The 21,776-nt window shown below is 36.3% G+C and overlaps 1 non-coding gene across 1 annotated transcript; it reads right to left on the bottom strand.

Moving 5' to 3' along the window:
- Positions 1-6,021: 6,021 nt before the first annotated feature.
- On the bottom strand, positions 6,022-6,129 carry LOC112773978 (small nucleolar RNA R71). Its single transcript, XR_003188495.1, has one exon. It is a non-coding gene; the product is annotated as a small nucleolar RNA R71 (small nucleolar RNA).
- Between the last annotated feature and the right edge of the window lie 15,647 nt (positions 6,130-21,776).

Genomic DNA, 21,776 nt, shown 5'->3' with positions numbered 1-21,776 from the left:
GACCAAAAGCGGGAAAGTAAATCTACTCGAATAAAAATATCTTCAGGTTGGAAGTGATAGTAACATAAACAAAAGAGAGCAATCATAAACTGAAATACCTCAAATAAAATTAATTAAGAGAATTATCTGTAACATAGAATATTTCATAAATTAAATTGAAAAGATAATAAAAAAGAAAGTTGAACCTGATAAAAAGGGGGAATCATGAAAGCAAGAAAAAATAATCCTAAATCCTAATCCTAAGAGAGAGAGGAGAGAACCTCTCTCTAAAAACTACATCTAAATCATGAAAAATGAATAATTGGAGACTCTCCTTTGAATGGATGCATTCCCCCACTTTATAACCTCTGATCTGTGCTTTCTGTACTTGGATCTAGGCCAAAAAGGGCTTCAGAAATCGCTGAGAGCATTTTCTGTAATTTCTGGTACGTGGCCTCTGTCACGCGTCCGCGTGGGTCACGCGGTCGCGTCATCTGAAGTTTTCCTTATCACGCGTTCGTTTTGGTCATGCGTCTGCGTCATCTGCGTTCTGCTCAAGGCGTGCGTTCGCGTCATTCACGCGTTCGTGTCGCGCTCTCGTCGCGCTGGGCATGCGGCCGCGTCGTCTATGCGTTCGCGTCGCTGCCAATTTCTTCAAAAACTCCATTTTGTACTTTCCTTCCATTTTTGTATGTTTCCTTTCCATCCTTTAAGTCATTCCTGCTTTAGAAGATCTGAAACTAGTCAACACACAAATCACGGCATCGAATGGTAATAAAAAGTAATTAAATAATTATTTTTAAAGCATAGGAAACATGTATTTCACATATACCACATAATAAGGAAGGAAAAATGAAACCATGCAATTAACATGAATAAGTGGGTGAAGAATTGAATAAATCACTTAAATTGGGCACAAAATATATCATAAAATATGGGTTTATCAGCCACAACTTTAGGAAGCAATTTTTATCCAAAATGGACGTGCTAATCAAGTGGCACTTGAACCACACGCTTTCCGCTGCAGCTTCCAACCTTTAACCAAGTCCACTCTAACCTTTATCCAAGCCACAATTCACAATCAATCAAAGCCCAAAGACCCACTAGCAAGCAAGCACATAATCAACAAGCAATGAAAGCCACCAGAATCATCTAGAAGTAGTTAGAAAATTTACATTTGATGTAATTTGAATTTATTTTTATTTGAATTCAATTAAACATCCACCCACTGGGGGGAGTCTTCAGACTCTCCTTCCACTCTCATTCTTTTTCCTTTCTTCCACCTTCTTTCTTACACATTTTATAGTTTTCTTTTTAGTTATGAATATCTAACTTTCTTAATTGAGAAAGAGAGCTCTATTGCAATTCAATGGATTAATTTGATTTCTTCTTCATCCTCAATTCTTCTTTTGTTGTTTCTTTAGAAAGAATCTTCGTTCTTCATTTCAAGGATTCAAATATCTTGGAAAAGAGTTTAAATCTAACATGGATTCTATGGGAGCCTTGGAAAAGGAATGATAGAGTTATCTTGAAGTTCTTTCTCACAGTAGTTATGAAATTGGGTTTGGGATTGATACATGATATATAATCATCCTAAAACTTGATTCATGAAATTCTATGACTCTAAATCAGAGACCACTCTTCATCTCTTCTCATGAACAATTAGTTCAAGGAATTGGCAATTGCTCAATTTAAGAGAGATTGAATTGCCAAGGAATTGAAATTCAATCACTTATGATTTGGCAAGAGATCAATGAGTGTATGATTGAAGTGGAGACGAGAACTATTGATCCTGAGAATGCAACATCTCTTGAACCCAATGTTCTTTTCATTTTTCATTCTTGTTATTTACTTTCTTGCACTTTAATTTCTAGCACTTTACTTTTCCGTCATTTATTTTCTTGCCATCTTATTGCTTCCATTTACTTTTTCTTTAAGTCATTTACATTTCTTGTTTTCTCATCACTCAATTATGATCGTCTAACAAGAATAGTCAATTAGCTATTGCTTGCTTAATCCGTTATTCTCCGTGGATCGACCTCACTCACCATAAGGTTATTACTTGATACGACCTGGTGCACTTGTCGGTAATTCTACGGATACTGTTTGTAAATTCCGTATCACCTTTCTGGATGAAGAATCGGGTAAGAAAACTCCTTGCAAGGTCGTCAAAACAAGTTACCAATTGGGGTGGTAAACAGTCAAACCACTTCATTGCCGCCTTGGTTAACATCGTCGGGAAAGCATTACAACGAGTTGCATCTGACGCATCAGCTAAGTACATTCGGCTTTTAAAGTTACTTAAATGGTGTTTAAGTTGGTCGTTTCATCATAGAGGTCCATGTCTGGGCTTTTAAAGTTCCTAAGGACCCTAGCCCACATGTTTCTTCCCGATCTAGACAAGCTCTCTGACCTCTAAGGTCGGTCTCTAGTTTCTCGAGTTTTTCTTCCTTCGTTGTCGTATTTCCTTTTTTAGAGCTTGTTCAGATTCTCTTTGTCACTCTAATTCCATTTTGAGCTACTCAAATTGCCCATGGTGTCCGTGTACCAAACCCATAAGTTTTGCCAGATTTTGATTCACCATGTCCTCAGGTGAGTGAATTTCTAAGTTTATCCTTCTGGGTTGAGGGCTTCGTGAAGTCTCTTCTCTATTAGATCCATCCGCTCTATCTTACTATGGAGGTATCACTATTGCACAATTTTTGTTGTGATGTTTTGGTTCAGACTCAGTTGTAGTATGCCCATCTTCAAGTCAATCGTCTGCCATGATTGGGTGTAGACTTCTAGATCCTCGGCAACAATGCCAATATTCTGAGGGTTACCTAAAACTATATTGCTTTAGGCTTTAACGGGAGGTCCAAACGCCTTTAGGTGATGTATCTGACGTCTTCCACAACAAGGATAAATCCATCCAAGTTGTTTGTGAACAGAGGTGGGGTTGGTACCTGCAAGGCACTTTAATGCTTTAGTTAGCAAGGGTTTTACACACGTTTTTAGTAGATTAGGTTTGAATTATACCCAAAAGTTTCAAGGTATTTATAAGCGTAGATGTAGAGTCATAATGAATCCACATTTTATGGTATTTATTTGCTTTAATTGAGTGGATTTTATTGACTTTTCTCACATTTATTCATTGAAATAGCATAGTTTTATGATTTCTTCTTAAATTGTGCTTAAAAGTAAAAACATACTTTTTAGGCCTAATAATTGCTAACTTTTATTCACTTTAATCCCATTCGATGCCTTGATGCATTTGTTGAGTGATTTTAGGCTTGCAAGGCAAATATGGATTGAAGAAGTGAGAAAAACGTATGTAAAAATGGAGAATTCATGAAGAAATAAGGCTTAAACTTTTCAGCATGTGTGCGTACGCACAATAGTACGTGCATATGCAAGTTGGAAGTTCGTGCAGTCATGCGTACACACAGTGATGCGTGCGTACGCACGAGAAGAGAATCAGCAAGTGTGCGTACGCATACATTTGTGCGTGTGCACAAGTCCTAGCACGTGACTTCATTAAATGCAAAACATTGGCAGCGATTTTTAGACCTCCAGAACCCAATCCAACTCATTTATAAAGCTATTTCAAGCCTAATTCGTGCATATGTGACATGAATTAGAAAGAATACATGAGTGTGTGAAAAAGTGAATAATGGGTAGTTGGTTTGCATTTGAATTGTATAGGTTGTTATGTGTGTTTGGTGAGAGCTTAAGTTAATCAAAGATTCAAATTTCAAGCTCACTTGACCATATATAACCTTACCTTGACCCTAGTCCCATTAAAACTATGAAAAGTCCTGATAAACCACTATTTTATGGTTTATCTTGTGTTTAATTGAGTGGTTTCATCAAGTCTTCACCCATTTATTCATACTAATTGCACGATTTTACATTTTCCTTCCTAGTATTATTTTATGGTTGAAAACTTGTTTCCTAAAGAACTTTAATTTATGTATTTTAATTCTCCTTTATACCATTTGATACCGTGATATGTGTGTTAAGTGTTTCAGTCTTTATAGGGCAGGAATGGCTTAGAGAATGGAGAGGAAGCTTGCAAAAATGGAAGGAACACAAGAAACTAAGGAGATGACCAGCGAACACCGACGCACGCGCATGGCTCACGCGAGCGCGCGGAATGGAGAAAATAGCAGCGACGCGTGCGCGTGCTTGACGCGTACGCGTGGATTGGAGTCTTTACGAATGACGCGCACGCGTGGACGATGCGTACGCGTGACAAGGAAAATCGCTGAATGACGCGCACGCGTGGACGACGCGTACGCATGACCTGTGCGATCTGTAGAATTAACAGAAAATGCTGGGGGCGATTTCGGGCCACGTTTTGACCCAGTTTTCGGTCCAAAAATACAGAATAAAGCCAGGGAACATGCAGAGACCTTTTGACACAACTTTAGACACATTGATACATTCTCATTAGGATAGTTTTAGGTTTTTAGATCTGAATTTAGAGAGGATTACTCTTCCTCTAGGTTCTCTTTATATTCCCAGTTCATTGCTTTTACTTTTGGATATTAAAGAGTCATTACCTCCGTTGAAGATACTATTCTAGTTTGTTTCCTTACTCACTCTTTTATTTATTCCATATTCTTAATTCTTGTTTAAAGTAGTAATTAGATTATTTTCATGGATTGTTAATGCAAAGGATTACTTTTACTTTTAATTAATTTAATTTAATTTATCATGTCTTCTTCTTATATTTTTATGAGCGTTATATTCATGTCAATGGAGTAGACTCCATACTTGACATGGGGGTTGATTAAAAGGAGACACTTGAGTTGGAAGGCTTAAGTTCTGATTAAACTGGAAGTTGTTGGCTAGTTCTGTATTTACTAACGCTAGACCTTCCCAAGGGAGAGGACTAGGATTTGCGAATAAGAGTTAGCTCAATCACTTGACTTTCCTTTATTTAGTAAGGGTTAACTAAATGAAAAACAACAACCTTTTTGATACTACACTTAAGAGACCCCAACAAGGATAGAACTTTCAATTAATCATTCCCCCAGTAAAGGCTTTTTATCTAGCATATTAATAATAATTCTTAGTTTTTATTGCTTTAATTTACAATTATTTAATTACTCATCATCCAAACTCAACTCTCTTGGAATTTTATAATTAATAAAATAGCACCTTTCCTTGCAACTCGTTGGGAGACGACCTGGGACTCATACTCCCAGTATTTTTCTATTCTAAATTTTTGTGACACCCTTCTAAATTGGTGAGGCAGATTTTAGCTGGTTAAGAGCTATACTTGCAACGCTGTTCTATTATATTATAATCTCTTAATTGGCCAAACTTCTACCACGCACCAGTTTTTGGCGCCATTGCCGGGGAGTTGCAACTGTGTGCTAAATTATTAATTAATGTACATATTTTTATTTTTATTTGCATATTTTATTTTTATTTTTACCATGAGCTATATGTTTCTTTTATTGAATGACGCGTTCACTGCCTGATTCGAGCTTAGCCGCATTTGATCCTGAAATTGAAAGAACTATTTCACGTATTAGGCGAGCTCAACATCAGTTAGCCTCTGAGGATGGTGAAGTGATTGTTATCGATTCACCAGTCTTATTTAAGGGTGAATCTGAACTGCCATCTGAGAACGAAACAAGCTCCTTTACTACTGATTCAGTTGATTCACGTGCAGATAGAATGGCAGCACCTAGGAGGATTACTCTCCAGGAAGCTGGAGCCCCAGATTTTACAATGCAGTCGTATCAAGTGCATCATCCAACTCTGGCTACAGATTTTAAACTGAAGACTGCACTAATCAACTTAATACCCAAGTTTCATGGCTTACCTGCTTAGGAACCCATCAAGCACCTCAGGGATTTTCAGATAACCTGTTCTACTATTAGGCGTCAGGGTGCAAATGAAACTTCTATTCTGTTAACTGCCTTCCCATTTTTTCTTGAGGGAAAGGCGAGGGAGTGGTACTACTCCCAACCTGAAATAAATGTTACTAACTGGGATATGCTCAGAAGAGAATTTCTGGAAAAATACTTTCCAGCTGATGTTACAGACAGACTAAGGAAAGAGATCTCATGCATTGTTCAAGGTGAATCAGAAACTCTCTAGGAGTACTGGGAGCGTTTTAAGAACCTTCTGGACGCATGCCCCCATCACATGATTGACAGGCTAGTATTAATCAACTATTTCACTCAAGGCATGAAGCCTCGGGATAAAACTACACTAGATGGTGCTAGTAACGGTTCTCTGAAGAAGTACGAGACCGCAGATGAAGCAAGGCAACTAATCAGTGACTTAGCTGAGTCCACCAGGAATCACAGGCATAGGAATAGCCACTCGAAAGCTGTTGCAGAAATTTCCTCTAGTACTGAGACTACTGCTCTTACACAGAGTATATGTGAAATGACCAACCTACTGAAGCAATTACAGTTGAATCAACAACAATAAGCTCATCCTTCCCCACCACAACAAAGCCAACAGTTAGTATCCCAAAGAGTATGCGACATGTGTGCTGATTATAGTCATTATACTGATGAATGCCCGTAGCTACAACAAGACAATACTGTGGCAGCCACTCATAACTTCTATGACCGCCCAAATCAAGGATACAATCAACAAGGCAGCAACTATAACCATGGATGGCAGGACAACTCCAACCAAGGTTGGAGGAATAATTCCAACCATAGCTGGAGGGACAACTATAACAGAGGAGGCATAGACAACAATGGAAACCAGAGGTGGAATAACAACAACAGACAGCAGAATCAGAACCAACCTTATAGAGCTCCTCACCTAAAGCAATCACAAGGACCCCAGCACAACCAACAACAAGTACCACAGATCACTTATCCCACTTCCTCATCAAATGACGAGATGCTTCGTTCTCTTGCACAAGGACAACAAGACATGCAGACTATACTGAACTCTACTCTAAATGGTCTGAATGCCACTTTATAAGCTCTCGCCGCCCGAATAAATTCATTACCTACTTCCACTAACTAACCTTTAAACTCCAGTGGAATTCCTTCTCAACCCTTACCTAACCTCAAGGGTGGCATCAATACCATCACTTTGAGGTTTGGAACCACATTGCAGGAGAGGAACCAAGAGGAGCCAAGCCCACAGGTACACGCCTCGGCTGAGGATATGATAGAAGTGGAAGATGCTGAAGAGGAAGAGGAAGTGCAAGACATTGTTGAAGAAGAAGTAGCTCAGCAAAGGAATGGAGCACCAAAGGATGTAGAAGATGCAAATGGCACCATATCTTGCAAGGAAGTCCAGAAAGCAGATGGAACTTGATCCCAAAATGGTAGAAATTTTCAAAAAGGTTGAGGTAACTGTTCCCCTTTTTTATGTTATTCAGCAAGTACCTAAATATGCAAAGTTTCAGAAATATTTATGCATACATAAAGATAAAATAAATGAGTTAGAAACTATTCCTTTAGGTAGTTCTATATCTGCTTTAATGGGAGGTATACCTGAAAAATGTAGTGATCCAGGTCCATGCATGGTAAACTGTACCATTGGAGGTGTAATATTTTCTGATTGCATGTGTGACTTAGGAGCGTGTGTTAGTATAATGCCATTGTCTATATATGATACTCTAAGGCTCCCTCCCTTAAAAAGGTCGGCAGCTCATTTTGTGTTAGCAGATAAAAGCATTATTACAGTAGTTGGAATTGATGAAGATGTATTAGTGAGTATTAAGTTGCTCACATTTCCCAATGACTTCTATATCCTGGAAATGCCCCCTAATGACTCAGGAAGACCATCATCAATCCTGCTTGGAAGACCATTCCTGAAGACTTCGAAGTTCAAGCTAGATGCATTCTCAGGAACTTACTCCTTTGAGATAGATGGCAGAACAGTGAGTTTCAGTTTAAATGAAGCTATGAAGCACCCTCCAGAAGATCATTCTATCTTCCAGTGCGACATCATTGATAAAACTGTGGCTGAAGTTCACCAAGAAGAAGTAGAAGAGAAGCACGTAGAGCAAGGTCCAAGTGTGGGGACACCATCTGAACATAATGACGACACTTTACCATTACCACTAGCCCCGGATAATCCAGAACCTAGCCATGAGTAGAAATTAGAATTGAAGCCCCTTCCTCCACACCTCAAGTATGCTTACCTTGAGGATAATCAGAAGTTTCCAGTTATCATTGTAAGGGAACTCACTTCTCAACAGGAGGAGCAACTGCTCAGTGTGTTGAGAAAACACAAGAGAGCAATTGGGTGGAGCTTGGCGGATATAGTAGGCATCAGCCCTCAAGTTTGTGAGCACAGAATATATTTAGAAGAGGAATCAAAACTTGTCCTTCAACCCCAAAGAAGATTGAATCCCACCATCTTAGAAGTTGTCAAGAAAGAAGTAACCAGGCTACTTGAAGCAGATATCATTTACCCCATTTCAGACAGTGAATGGGTCAGCCCAGTACAAGTGGTGCCCAAGAAGTCTGGAGTCACAACAATAAAGAATGAGCATGGAGAGCTTCTGACAACTAGAGTGCATAATTCATGGAGGGTTTGCATTGACTATAGGCGTCTCAACCAAGCTACTCGCAAGGATTATTATCCCTTGCCATTTATTGATCAGATGCTCGATCTCCTGTCAGGTAAATCCCATTATTGCTTTTTAGATGGTTATACAGGTTACTTTCAAATTCATATAGCTCGTAAAGATTAGGAAAAGACCACTTTTACATGTCCCTTTGGAACATTTGCATATAAAAGGATGCCTTTTGGCCTATGTAATGCACCTGCTACTTTCTAAAGATGCATGATAAGTATCTTTTCAGATCTTATTGAGAAATGTATGGAAGTATTTATGGATGATTTTAGCGTATATAGTGATTCATTTGACCTCTGCTTAGATAGTTTAGCTAGAGTATTAGACAAATGTGTCAGTTCAAACCTTGTATTGAATTTTGAAAAGTGTCATTTTATGGTAAAATAAGGGATTGTTCTAGGAAATATTGTCTCTAAAATTGGTATTTCAGTAGATCCAGCAAATGTAGATGTCATTTCTAGTTTATCTTACCCCTCCTTCGTGAGGGAAGTACGTTCATTCCTAGGCCATACAGGTTTTCACAGGAGACTCGTTAAGGACTTCAGTGAGGTAGCATTACCTTAAGATTGCCAAGGAGATCAATGAATGCATTGATTGAGGAAGAGATGAGAATGAACTTGATCCGGAGAATACAACATCTCCTGAGCCCAATGAATCCCCCATTTCTGATCTTACCCATTTTCTTTATTTTCTGCCATCTACTTTTATGCTCATCCTCCCAATTCCACATTTAAGATTCTGTAATTCACTTTCCGCCATTTACATTCTGCTCTTTGTTTCCAGCATTTACATTTCCTGTTATTTACTTTCCTACCATTTACGTTTCTGCAAATCTCAACTAAATTTCTGCTTAGCTCAACTAGAACATTCCTCTGATTAAAGTTGCTTGACCAATAAATCCCTGTGGGATTCGACCTCACTCTATTGTGAGGTTTTACTTGATGACAATACGGTATACTTGCTGAGGGAAATTTGTTGAGAGACAAGTTTCTGTGCATCAAAGCCATACGGAGTTTTTCACCTGCGTCATCCTTCTAGCTCCAAATTCATTAAGGTCAATGGACATCGCCTGAAGCTTTATCATGGAGAAAAGATGAAGGATCACAAAGAACTAGAGGTTTTCCTCTTGGAAGACCCACCAACAGAAGCAGAATGAGCCTGAAGACTGTCCAACTTAAGGATGTAAAAGCAAAGTGCTAGGTGGGAGACAACCCACCATGGTATGATCGTTCAGTTTCAGTCTTAATTTTATTTTACTTTATTCTATTTTTATTTTTGTTAATGACTCTTCTCATAACCTCTGCATATAGCTGCATATAGCCTGCATTTGCATTTGCATACTGCATAATAAAATAAAAAAAAGCAGGCGTCCGCGTCATAGGTGCTTTCGAAACAGGAAGAAAAAAAGCAGAGAGTCACGCGGAATCGTGGCTGGAGGGGGGCCTTAGGCACAACCATGCCCACGCGAACGCGTCACTGATGCGTCCGTGTCATTTTCAAAAATAGCCTCCCACGCGTGCGCATTGCCTATGTGCACGCGTGACCCTACAAAATCGACATAAAGAAGAAAATGGCAGAGAGTTATGATGGAGTGGGGCTGGAATGGTGCTGGAAGCACAAGCCCTACCACGCGAACGCGCGCCTCACGTGGCCGCGTCATTTTTCGAAATTGACGTGCACGCGTCACCCAAATATTTGGCAAAATGCATATAAAACAGAGAGTTGTGCGTACGTGAGGCTGCACTCGCGCCAATAGCACAAATCAGGCCACGCGTGCGCGTGACCCACGCATCCGCGTCACCTGAACTTATCACACACCACGCGATCGCATGCCTCACGCGTCCGCGTCACATGCGACGCACAGCTTATCCAGATCAGCGCCAAATATCTTATCTTTTCTTCCCCAAATCTAAATCTTTTATTTTCCCTTCTTATTTCTTTCTTCTCTCTTCTTCCTTCTTTATTCTTTCTCACTTTTTACTTTCTCTTTCCTTATTTTTCACATCTATTATCAATGTTCTTTTCTTTCTTTCCTTACTTTTTACTTTTCCTTTATTATTTTTATTAATGTTTTCTTCTTCTTTTTCTTTTCACTTTATTATCTATATTTTCTTTTTCTTTCTTTTTCTTTTCTTTTTATTCCTTTAATTGGTGTTAGAAATTTAATTGGGTGATTATTTTCTTTTATATTTTGCTTGTGAGTTATTGTGAAATTGTTTGACAATTTATATTACTTCTTAAATGGTTGCTTGCAGGTTAAATTTAATACTTTCAATAACATATTCACCATGCATGCTATGTGTTTGTGAAAAAGCCCGTATGGCATTGTGCATTATTTTTATATTACTTTATTCTACTACTCTAATGCCTGTTTTTCACAAAAAACCCTTTTATATTTTATTGATTAAATATAATTGTCAATACAAATAGATTGTTAGTTTTAAAGAGTTGATAATCTAACTTTGACATTTAATGCTTGATCTATGCTACTCATGCCTTTGCCGGCATGCCAATAAACATCTTGCATTTAATAGCCATCACATGCACTTGCTATATTTCCATTGATGAACTTTTCACATGTAGCCATGACCATGTGTTAACGGCATCCCTCTTTACCGTGCATTGATTATCACCTATACTATCCTCTTCCTTGCTCAAACCCTTAGCTTTACATATTACTTTTTTTTTTCCTTTTTCAGGATGGCCACCAAGAAGGGTAAAGAGAAAGCTACTCCCAAACCACCAGCAAGGAAATGAACAAAAAGAACACTAGTGGCAGAGCCATCTTTAACAGTAGTAAAGCCCTCAACAAAATGAATAAAGAGGATCATCAAGGTCGATGAAAAAGAGAAAGCTTTCCCAACAAAGGACACTGCGCGGTTCACCAATCGCTAATGAGAGCAGATGTTTCCCATCCTAGCTGAGAGAAACTATAACAATGAGTATCTACTCATCCTCCCGACCAATATTGTTGAATTTGTTGAGCCCCGCATTGAGCGAAGACAATGGGGATTCTTACGGAGATAGCCACGGGAGGTTAATCTTTCATGGGTAGTTGAATTCTACTCCAATTTTTACATACCAACCATGCAGTCTGTCTATGTCTGTCAGAAGCAAGTTCCCATAACAAAAGAGGCCATTCAACGAGCTTTAGATCTTCCCCCTCCTCCAGAAGGATTGGACGCATTCCAAGAAGCCTAATTCAAACGCTAGACATACCAATTTGACTGGGACGCCGTTCTCAGAGTTATAGCACAACCTGGCAGTAGATGGATCTATGGATACCATCGATCTCGACCTAAGAGCATATTGGCTTCAGCACTCACCTTGGAGGCTCGAGTTTGGGAACAGATTATGTCCCATTACGTATTTTTGAGCACTCACGAGTCCTCCTTCACTACAGACATGGTTGTTCTACTCTGGTGTATCCTTACAGACCAGCACCTCAATTTACCAAGACACATTTGGCATACTATGGGACACGTATAGATTGCGGGTAACCTACCTTTTCCCGCCTTGGTTTCAGATCTAGTCTCAGCAGCCGGAGTCTCCTACAGAACTGGGGACACAAAGGCCATGATTCCACGAGATGATCAGATAGTCCTTAACGGAAAGTATATCAGACCTCCAGCAGCCACTACTAGCCGGCCTGCAGACCCGGCCGAAGATATTCCCACTCCTTCCATATCACAAGCACCTTCAATAAACCAACTACTCCATCAGATACTTGAGAGATTAGACCAGCTTGACCGAAAAGGAAAGCAAAGGGAGCGCCGTAACAAGCGCCGATTTACATACCTCAAGGAGCTGCTTGTTGGTCACCACCCACCTAAAGAAGACCCAGACACCCCGGACTCCACTTCATTTACCAGCACAGGGAGCCATGACGGTCCCGATTGTGGAGATACTGCTACCAGCCCCCCTTTGTTCCTGACTAATGGCACCGAGGATGGTGCCAAGCGTTAAGTGTGGGGAGGTCGGTCAGTACCTGACTTTCAGAGGTAATTTCTCTTTCTTAGCACCAATAGAATAGGATATTTATTTAATTTTTCTTTTGTTAGGATAGGATAAATTGCATAGAAATATGTTATTTACATGCATGTTCTATTTGATTAGAAAATAATAAGTTTCTTTTTAAGACCTTATTTTTGAAAAATTTCACTAATTTAAATCAAAACTCTTGTGTTAAACTTGTTTGGAAGTTGTATTTGGAACATAGTTAAAAGCTAGAACACACAACTTGTGAGATTTGAGCTTAATGACATGGTTACAATATTTAACCATAAAATTTTATTCTTGTGTGTTTGCTACTCTATGATTGTAATCTATATTTTGTTCCATCCTATATATCCAATGTTTAATGTGTTATATGCATTCATATGATTGAGGCCATTATTTTATTAACTCACTTATCCCAAATAGCCTATCCTTTCAATCACCTTTGTTAGCCAATTTGAGCCTTTTAATCCTATTTGTTCTATATTTTACCACATTACTAGCCTTAAGCAGGAAAACAAGTAATACCCCAAATTGAATCTTTGGTTAGCTTAAGATAGAAATTGTGTATCAATTAAGTATGGAAAACTGTGGGAACATTGGTTAATAAAGAAATGTGTCATGATAAAATGTTGGGAATTTGGGTACCTACTCATGTGAAACTAGAAAAATTATAAATCTATGTGCATTGATAAGCTATGTTTATTTTTACATTTACTTATAAAAAAATCCAAAAATATTCAAATAAATAAGTAATTAGATAAATGAATAAGGGGACAAAATTACCCCAATGCTAAGTTAAGTTCAATAAAAATCAATGCATATGTGATACAAGTTAAGAGAAAAGTTGATGCATGAGTATGTAAAACAAAAGTGGGAAAATTTTGGGTAGCTAAGGATGATTTAAGAACAAAATAGAGTATGTATATTAGGTGATAGCTTAGGATAATCAAGGATTCAATTTATAGCTCACTTAGCCATATATATACCCTCACCTTTACCTTGGCCCCATTACAATCTTGAAAAGACCTCATGATATTTGCATTGGTACATTAAATACTTGTTGATTGGTTAGGTGAAGAACAAGGTTTAGAAAGCATGATTAGAGAAGAGTAGAGTGATTACCCTATACACTAGAGAGACTATAGTGCACATACACCATCAGTGAGGGTTCAAATGCTTAATTCTATGTCCCCTACTTTCATGAGCTGTCTTCCTACAAGTTCACTTGTTTTTACTGTATAATTTGAATTAGTGGAATTTGATTTATTTTTGTCTTAAAAGAACTTATTTATTTTTAACAAAGTAGACAAAATCATTTTATCATATAGTTGCATTCATAGGTTGCATTGCATTGCATGAGTCTTACTTTTCCCTACTCATTTGTTTTATCTCCTTAAGCTAAGCATGAGGACATGCTAATGTTTAAGTGTGGGGAGGTTGATAAACCACTATTTTATGGTTTATCTTATGTTTAATTGAGTGATTTCATCAAGTATTCACCCAATTATTCATACTAATTGCATGATTTTACATTTTCCTTCCTAGTATTGTTTTATGGTTGAAAACTTGCTTCCTAAAGAACTTTAATTTATGTATTTTAATTCTCCTTTATACCATTCGATGCCGTGATCTGTGTGTTAAGTGTTTCAGGCTTTATAGGGCAGGAATGGCTTAGAGAATGGAGAGGAAGCTTGCAAAAATGGAAGACACACAAGAAACTAAGTAGATGACCAGCGAACACCGACGCATGCGCATGGCTCACGCGAGTGCGGGGAATGGAGAAAATTACAGCGACGCGTGCATGTGCCTGATGCGTACGCGTGGATAGGAGTCTGTACGAATGATGCGCACGCATGGACGATGCGTACGCGTGACAAGAAAAATCGCTGAATGACGCGCACGCGTGGACGACGCGTACACGTGACCTGCGCGATCTGCAGAATTAACAGAAAACACTGGGGGCAATTTCGGGCAGTGTTTTGACCCAATTTTCGGCCCAGAAACACAGAATAAAGCCAGGGAACATGCAAAGACCTTTTGACACAACTTTAGACACATTGATACATTCTCATTAGGATAGTTTTAGGTTTTTAGATCTGAATTTAGAGAGGATTACTCTTCCTCAAGGTTCTCTTTACATTCCCAGTTTATTGCTTTTGCTTTTGGATATTAAAGAGTCATTACCTCCGTTGAAGATACTACACTTTGTTTCCTTACTCACTCTTTTATTTATTCCATATTCTTAATTCTTGTTTAAAGTAGTAATTGGATTATTTTCATGGATTGTTAATGCAAAGAATTACTTTTACTTTTAATTAATTTAATTTAATTTATCATGTCTTCTTCTTATATTTTTATGAGCGTTATATTCATGTCAATGGAGTAGACTCCATACTTGACATGGGTTGATTAAAAGGAGACACTTGAGTTGGAAGGCTTAAGTACTGATTAAACTGGAAGTTGTTGGCTAGTTCTGTATTTACTAACGCTAGACCTTCCCAAGGGAGAGGACTAGGATTTGCGAATAAGAGTTAGCTCAATCACTTGACTTTTCTTTATTTAGTAAGTATTAACTAAGTGAAAACAACAACCTTTTTGATACTACACTTAAGAGACCCCAACAAGGATAAAACTTCCAATTAATCATCCCCCTAGTCAAGGCTTTTTATCTAGAATATTAATAATCATTCTTAGTTTTTATTGCTTTAATTTACAGTTATTTAATTGCTCATCGTCCAAACTCACCTCTCTTGGAATTTCCTAGTTAATAAAATAGCACCCTTCCTTGCAACTCGTTGGGAGACAACCTGGGACTCATACTCCCAGTATTTTTCTATTCTAAATTTTTGTGACACCCTTCTAAATTGGTGAGGCAGATTTTAGCTGGTTAAGAGCTATACTTGTAACGCTGTTCTATTATATTATAATCTCTTAATTGGCCTAACTTCTATCACGCACCAAGTCCTCATGATACTTGTATGTATACATTGAATAATTGTAGATTGTTAGATGAAAAACAAATCTTGGAAAGCATGAGTAGAGGAGAATTGAGTGAATTAACCCTATACACTTGAGTGACTAGAGCGTATACACATTCGGTGAGTACTTCATTGCAATTCCTAGGGAGAACGATCCAGGAGTTTAAATAATCTCGGTTATTTTGATTCGAATTGTGACAATTCTTTATATAAACTTTGATTAGGGTCAATTGTTGGTTTGGAACTATACTTGCAATGCCAATTCTATTTTGTGAAATTTCGAACCTGCTTTTGGCCCTTATCAAGTCAATAACCCTCTTTTAAAGTCGTTCCACCTTTGATGGTGTATAGTCGTTTCTTGATCTCCTTTCTAGATGAGTAAGAGAGATTTTTGGGATTGATTACTTATTCAGATACATAATTCTGAGTGTAACGTCGTTACAACCGACTTTTATAAGGTTAGTTTGGTGTTGACTTGACTAATATTTGTAGATTGGACTTTATTTACTTTAGATTTGGCTGTGTATTGGGTCAGAGTATGAACAAGTAGTAATTATGAACTTATGAAAAATTTGAAAAATAAATGCATAAATTAAAATAAAAATTAAAACATAACAAATAAAATATTGAAAAATAAAAATAGAAGAAAAACAAAATTATTAAAAGAAGTATATAGTACTTTTGCTGTAACTTACAATGAACTTTTATAGATATGAATACATAGTATAAGAGAATAAAAAAATAATAAAATAAATATTTAAATTAATATAGATAAAAAAATAATAAAAAAATTAGATGATAATAATAATATAATAATAATCTATCAAAATCTTAATCATTTATTGTAATTAACTTTTAATATAATAAGACATTAAATACAACTATTTCTGGCCATATAATCAAATAGTAAATTTATATAATTAGGTATAGTATATATATAACACCATATTGTATAAAAGTAATAATTTATCAAATCAAAGCCTATACATAGTTTTTTTTTTTTTTCGAAAAGAGCACCCATTTTAAAAGGATATTTATATTAATGACATAAAATTTTAAAATTTTATTAATAGCTTAATTGAAATATTTTATTAGAATAAAAAACTTACAAGAATTGAAATAACTAAAATTTATTAATTTTAATTAATTGAAATTAGTATAAAATAAGAAAGAGATGAATAACCATAATAAATTAGGCTAAATAAACCAATAAATATTAACAAAAAAAATATCAATCCAGCTATGTTATTTATTGAAGAAGAAGAATATTAATTCAATCAATTCAAATTTTAATTTAAAATAAAAAAGATTACCAATAGATGAAAAAATGGAATATGATGAAGAATAATTACAATTTTGGTAATATATGAATAATTAAATTTAATTATTATATATAATTTTTGTCTTATTATAATTTAAATGTACAATAATTGATTTTGATCATTTTAAATGTATATAGTTTGTAGCAATTTATATTTATTATTTATTTTCAAATAAATATTTTTATAACTAATGAAAAAATTACGCCAAATGGAGTTCAAGGAGCATGTGGCTATGTTAGCATGACATTATTGATAAAATACTAATTTTAGTTAACTCAATTTACATTCTATGATATAATTAAGCAAAATCTATATTTTTAAACATTTGGTTGACTATTCTCTATTTTATTATTAACAAATTTTTTTATTATAAAAATTTGTAATAAGTTATAACATTCACAACAGTAAATAAAATAAAATAAAAATAATAAAAAAGTATGAAACAAAAGATAGAAAATAAATTAAAAATTTGTTTTAGAACTAACACTTTGTCAATTATGATAGAAAATTATTAAAATTTGTGTGTCTTAAGCTATGTATTGTTTGGAACAAAAAGTTTGTCAATCATAATAGAAAATTCAAAAAATTTGTATTTTCTAAGTGATAAGAATTTAGTGGGTTTAATAAAGATAAAGCATTAGTGTCGCAACGAAAGAATTGGAAGGGTGGAAAGAAGAAAAATAAGAAAGGATACTACGAAAATAAAAGATAGAAAAAGTAGTATAAACAGCAGAATAAAACAAGAATGGCAGATGAAAACTTTAATGAAAAAATTGAATTATTAGAAAAAGATGACAGATTTTTCTATTAGACTTCTAAAAAATTTGTTCTTAATAATCTAGGTCACCGAAAGAAATTTTTCTACTATACCTTCAAAGAACTTGTCATTGACAACTTAGATCAGAGGGCTCTTCATGCAACAAGTGAAGCAAATCACTCACTTCACTTAATCACATAAAGAAAATGAGTATAAAGTAATTAAGAATTTTTTATTCATAAAGAATTCCTAAATTGTCTTACAAAAGCTGTTTAAATAGACTCCTAACAGATTAACTAAAAGATAAGATAAGATAACTAAATTTAAATCTTCTAAAGAAAAGATAACTAATTTAAATCAAATTTGATCTTATTGGATTATATCAGATTTGATTTAAATTTAAAATTTCTAAAAATACTACCTAGCAAATTAGAACTAAATTAAATTTTTTAACAAACTCTAACAACAAAACAAACTAAAACATAGGCCTAATAATTTTAAAAATTAAATAATAATTTATGCGTTCCATTGAATTTAGAAAGCATTGTTAGGCTTATTTCTATCCTGACTTAGCCTAATGGGTTTTGTCCTTTCTCTCTTAATTAGAATTTGATGTAACTCCTCATGTACGAGTGTTGCCAAGATTTTAAAGCTCTACTTGAATTTCTTTGCACGTGCTCTAATGATAAGGCCCTACGAAAGTGTAAAATTTTCATTACCCTTTTGTCTTAGAATGCCCCAATTATCCTCCAGAGCATGTATCACTAAGTCATGTATCATCATTTTTTCTTTACTCATTTCAACTTTATAGATTAAATATATAATGTCATGTCTATCTTAAAAAAAGATAAAATTATTTAAAGATATAGCTTAATGCATAGCACAAGAACAATAAAATAAAAATATCTAGAATTGTATAATGGTATTTGAAAATTTCAATAACAATAATACAAAGAGTTCAGATTTATCAAAAAAATTATAGATTTGTGCATCTTATTTGAATTTAAAGTTCAAAATTTGATTTGCATAATTCTTTTCTCTCTTGATATATATCATCTTTGAAAAAAAAAGCAAAAATTAGATATATTAAACAAAAATATTCTATAAAAAAATCAGTATAACAAGATTTACAATTGGAGAAAAAATAAAAAAATTAATAATAATAAAGCATAAGAAAGAAAGTTCATATTAAATAACATTTTAAGGAAATAAAAATAACAATATCAACAAATATTATTTTGAGGGTTACTGAACTGTTGATTTATGCCTGAATGTGAGGTCCAGACTCGTTATGAGACAGCATCCGACTTGTTCTTGCACTGAGGTGCCGCTGTCCGAGTTCCTCGCGAGGAGGTGGGGGGTGGTACCTGCAAGAGACTCCTATGCTTAAGTTAGTCAGGATTTTAAGCATGATTTTAGCAGAAAAAACGTGTATATACCTGAGGGGGTATCAGTGTATTTATAGTAGAGTTTGATATCCACCTTTTTTAAAAGTAGTTCCACCTTTAATTGATGGATAACCATTCCCTTTATCTTTGGGAGTTTGTTGGGATCTATATTTTAGGAGAGATAGAGATAGTAGAAGAGATTCGGGGAAGCAGTTACTTATTTGGATAAGTAACGTTGGTCTTTGTTGTCATGTCTGACCTCTTTAAAGAGGTCGGGTGAATGGTATAGGCCACCCTTTTTGGTGGGCCATTTGGTCCTTGTTGGGTATGGCTCTATGTTTTAGGTTAGGGTATGAATAGTAACCCTGCTTGAGTCCGAGCTTTCATTAGGTCGGGTTCAAGCATTTCTTGGCTCAGTTTTCATTGTCGGGTATGCTGCCTTCAAGAGGTCAGGTACTCGACATGTTTTGAAATCTTTAACGTTGCCACTTTAAATGAGGGGCGAACGTTATGCGACAGTTCCCTTGGAATACAAGCATGACTTTAAAGCGAGGTGTGAAGTGACTATTTTGTCCCTTCTCTCCTATAAAGTGCTTCGCGCTCTCCTTCTTCTCCCTTTTCCATTTCTGAAAACACTCCTTTGCTCCCTTCATCACAAAAAACTCCTTCATTTTCTTCCTTTGTTTCTTGTTTTGCAACCGTTTTTCAATTTCAAGATTTTCTTTATCTTGATTCGTTTGAAGAGTTCTTGGTGCTTCGAAGCAGATCACTCATGATTTTGCTGCTTGACGTCCCCCTTCATTTTTCGAGTTTCATCAAGGTTAGTAATTTTATTCATATTGTCTTGATTGTTCTGTATTCATGAAACTGTTCTAAATGGTTCCCTGAATAGTAGTTGTTGGTAATGAATTTATTGTCGAGACTTGTGTCTTAAGATTTTGATAGATTATTTAACTCTTGTTGTTTTGTTTGTTGCTAAAAAACCCTTTTGAAACTGTTTTTGCCATCTGGGATCACTGTTTTGGCTGTATCTCTAGTATTTTTGAGAAATTGTTGCCTTTTGTAGAATGCCATCATGTTGTCCTCTAATGACGTTGTTGTTGCTAGTGCAGGAGTGACACCATTTCTAAAAAGATATTTTGAAATCGTATTTTTGTTGTATTGCCTTTACCCGACTTCTTTTGATTGGTGTCCGAGCTCTTTAGCGACGACTTCTTTTTGTTGCATTTGTAGGTATAGCCTTTTTTTGTCTCGATCTGCTATTCACGACATGTCAACAAAAGTCCCTCTTTCTCTTTTAGCTTAGGTAGATACTTCTGTCCTTACCATCGTTCCTGTAGTCGATAGAGAATATGTCGAGACCTTCCATAGACGTCATAGGCTCTATGAGAATCTAGAGGATAAGCGAAACTATGAAATAGTAGTGGCTGATCCTGAGGAGAGGGCATGCTTTCCCCCCTTAGATAAGTCAGAGCGTCCCTTTTTATAAGCTTGCGATTGTTTTTTCTCGAAACTAGATGTTAGGCTTCCTTTCTCTGACTTTGAGAGTAATGTCCTTTGGACTTCCAATTTTGCCCTCTCCCAACTTCACCTAAACTCTTGGGCTTCCCTCGAAATATACTAACTCTTATGTTAGGAGCTTGATGTCCGACCTTCCCTCAAGGTTTTCTTTTTATGCTTTTGTTATGATGAAGCCTTTTGGCTAAGAAAAGGTAGCTTGGCTTTCCTTCTGTGCCGTTCAGGGTAGCAAGGTTTTTTTTATTTTTGATGAGTCATTCCATGACTTCAAAAATTAATTTTTCAAAGTCCGAGCTATAGAGAGTGCCCGACCATTCTTTTTGGATGAGAATGATGAACCATATTTCCCATTATACTTGGAAGAAAAACCTTGAAAAGGCTGTAGTTAACTTGTTTCAAGAGTGCTGGGGCCGAGCTCCTCACTTGGACACCAAAAAGTTCTTAGGAGACCCTAGTCAACTTCAGTCCGAGCTAGGTAGTTTTCTTACCCTTAGCTTTTCTATTTTTGGTTGTGATTTTTACTGGAAATTAATGTACTTTTACTTTTGTTTTTGCAGAGAGAATGGCTCTAAAATCTGCTGGTATAAAAACAATATGGGCCACCAAGAAGAACGTTATGGCTCGTAATATTCAACAAAAACACCTGGGTGTACTTCTGTCCGATCTATTCCCAAGAACATTGTCGGACTCGGGTCCTTCAGCTCCAAAGGAAGTTATTCCCGTTCCAGCTTCTTAGTTAATTACTTATGAGTCCCCTTCAAAGAGTACTGGGACCCATCCTTCTACTTCATCCAAAGAACCTCCTCCCAAAATGGAAAAGACTATTGAGGGATGGAGCATTTATGATAAGGGTTTTGACGGACTTGCTTGGAGTGAGAGAAATATTCTCCCTCATAGTCGTATCAGCATGGATGATGTGGCTATCCAAAACTACTTTCACCTTACGGCTCGAAATAGAATTCGGACGGCGGGTGTGTGTGCTGCCCTGGCCAGGGAGTTATGGAAGACTCCTATCAGAGCCGCACACAGCTCTCTGGTGGCTTCCCGAGCTGAAGTGGAGAGGTTGAAGGAGATTAAAAAGGAGTTGGAGGAGGAGAGGGACGGGTTAATGTCCGACTTAGAGAAAGCTTAGTCTAGGGTGAAGGAAATGAAAAAGAAGGCGGATGAGAGCTACACCCGAGTTTTTGGGGAAAACTTGATCTTCAGGAGGAGTTAGATAAAGCTAAGGAGAGGTGGTGCACGAATTATGAATAACACGTTTCACAACTCGTACCACTA

The sequence above is a fragment of the Arachis hypogaea genome, chromosome 18 (assembly GCF_003086295.3).
Source record: "Arachis hypogaea cultivar Tifrunner chromosome 18, arahy.Tifrunner.gnm2.J5K5, whole genome shotgun sequence".
Classification (NCBI taxonomy): Eukaryota; Viridiplantae; Streptophyta; class Magnoliopsida; order Fabales; family Fabaceae; genus Arachis; species Arachis hypogaea.
This window is presented reverse-complemented; position numbering and strand designations above follow the sequence as displayed.